Source organism: Arachis ipaensis, chromosome B04 (assembly GCF_000816755.2).
Source record: "Arachis ipaensis cultivar K30076 chromosome B04, Araip1.1, whole genome shotgun sequence".
Classification (NCBI taxonomy): Eukaryota; Viridiplantae; Streptophyta; class Magnoliopsida; order Fabales; family Fabaceae; genus Arachis; species Arachis ipaensis.
In genome coordinates this window covers 28,613,855-28,616,327 of record NC_029788.2, presented here as the reverse complement: position 1 = coordinate 28,616,327, position 2,473 = coordinate 28,613,855, and positions in this window count along the sequence as shown.

Here is a 2,473-nt window from a genome sequence, read left to right as displayed (position 1 = left end):
TGTTTTCCAGTATTACCACCGGATACATAAATGCCACAGACACATAACTGGGTGAACCTTTTCAGATTGTGACTCAGCTTTGCTAAAGTCCCCAATTAGAGGTGTCCAGGGTTCTTAAGCACACTCTTCTTTTTGCTTTGTACCTCGACTTTAACCGCTCATTCTGAAGTTTTCACTTGACACCTTCACGCCACAAGCACATGGTTAGGGACAGCTTGGTTTAGCCGCTTAGGCCATGATTTTATTCCTTTAGGCCCTCCTATCCACTGATGCTCAAAGCCTTGGATCCTTTTTATTACCCTTGCCTTTTGGTTTTAAGGGCTATTGGCTTTTTGCTCTTTCCTTTTGGTTTAAAGAGCTTTTGGCTTTTTCTGCTTGCTTTTTCTTTTTTTTTTGCCATTTTTTTTCGCAAGCTTTTGTATTCACCGCTTTTTCTTGCTTCAAGAATCAATTTTATGATTTTTCAGATTATCAACAACATTTCTCCTTTTTCATCATTCTTTCAAGGGCCAACATATTTAACATTCATAAACCACAACATCAAAAGACATATGCACTGTTCAAGCATTCATTCAGAAAACAAAAAGTATTGTCACCACATCAAAATAATTAAACCAGTTTCAAGGATGAATTCGAAACCATGTACTTCTTGTTCTTTTGTAATTAAAACAGTTTTCATTTAAGAGAGGTGATGGATTGATAGGACATTCATAACTTTAAGACATAGACAATTAAACACTAATGATCATATAGTAAAGACACAAACATAAATAAAACATAAAGCTCAAAAATCGAAAAACAGTAAAATAAATAGACAAGGAGATTAAGGAATGAGTCCACCTTAGTGAGGGTGGCGTCTTCCTCTTCTTGGAGAACCAATGGTGTTTTTGAGCTCCTCTATGTCTCTTCCTTGCCTTTGTTGCTCCCCCCTCATAGCTCTTTGATCTTCTCTAATCTCATGAAGGATGATGGAGTGCTCTTGGTGTTCCACCCTTAGTTGTTCCATGTTGGAACTTAATTCTCCTAGGGAGGTGTTGATTTGCTCCCAATAGTTTTATGGAGGAAAGTGCATCCCTTGAGGCATCTCAGGGATTTCATGGTGGGGAATTTCCTCATGCTCTTGTTGAGGTCCATGATCTCTTATTTGCTCCATCATTTTCTTAGTGATGGGCTTGTCCTCTTCAATGAGTATGTCTCCCTCTATGTCAATTCCAGCCGAATTACAGAGGTGGCATATGAGGTGAGGAAAGGCTAACCTTGCCCAAGTGGAGGACTTGTCAGCCACTTTGTAAAGTTCTTGAGGTATAATCTCATGAACTTCTACCTCCTCTCCAATCATGATACTATGGATCATGATGGCCCGGTCTATAGTAACTTCAGACCGGTTACTAGTAGGAATGATTGAGTGTTGAATAAACTCTAGCCATCCCCTAGCCACTGGTTTGAGGTCATGCCTTCTTAGTTGAACCGGCTTGCCTCTTGAGTCAATTTTCCATTGAGCTCCTTCCTCACATATGTCTATGAGGACTTGGTCCAACCTTTGATCAAAGTTGACCCTTCTTGTGTAGGGGCGTGCGTTCTCTTCCATCATTGGCAAGTTGAACGCCAGCCTTACATTTTTCGGACTGAAATCTAAGTATTTCCCCCGAACCATGGTAAGCCAATGCTTCGGATTCAGGTTCACACTTTGATCATGGTTCCTAGTGATCCATGCGTTTGCATAGAACTCTTGAACCATTAAGATCCCGACTTGTTGAATGGGGTTGGTGAGAACTTTCCAACCTCTTCTTTGGATCTCATGTCGGATCTCCGGATACTCATTCTTTTTGAGCTTGAAAGGAACCTCAGGGATCACTTTCTTCTTGGCCACAACTTCGTAGAAGTGGTCTTGATGGACCTTTGAGATGAATCTCTCCATCTTTCATGACTCAGAGGTGGAAACAATTTCCTTCCCTTTCCTCTTTCTAGAGGTTTCTTTGGCCTTAGGTGCCATAAATGGTTATGGAAAAATAAAAAGCTATGCTTTTACCACACCAAACTTAAAATGTTTGCTCGTCCCCAAGCAAAAGAAGAAAGAAAGTAGTGGTAGAAGAAGAAGAATGAAGGAGATGGAGGGAGAAGGTGTATTCGGCCAAGGGTAAGAAGAGATGGTTGTGTTGTGTGAAAATGAAGAAGGAATGAGGGATTTATATAGGAGTGGGGGAGGGTTTAGGGTTCGGCCATTAGGGTTGGGTTTGGGAGGGAAAAGAGTTTGAATTTTGGAGGTAGGTGGGGTTTATGGGGAAGAGAGGATGAATGTGAGTGGTGAAGAGGTGATAGGGAAGAGTGATTGAGTTGATTGGTGAGGGGTATTTGGGGAAGAGAGTTATGAAAAGGTGTGAAGAAGAGAGAAGAAAATGTGGGGATCCTATGGGGTCCACAGATCAAGTGGGGTCAAGGACTTAGCATCCCTGCTCCAATTAGGCGTGTAAAA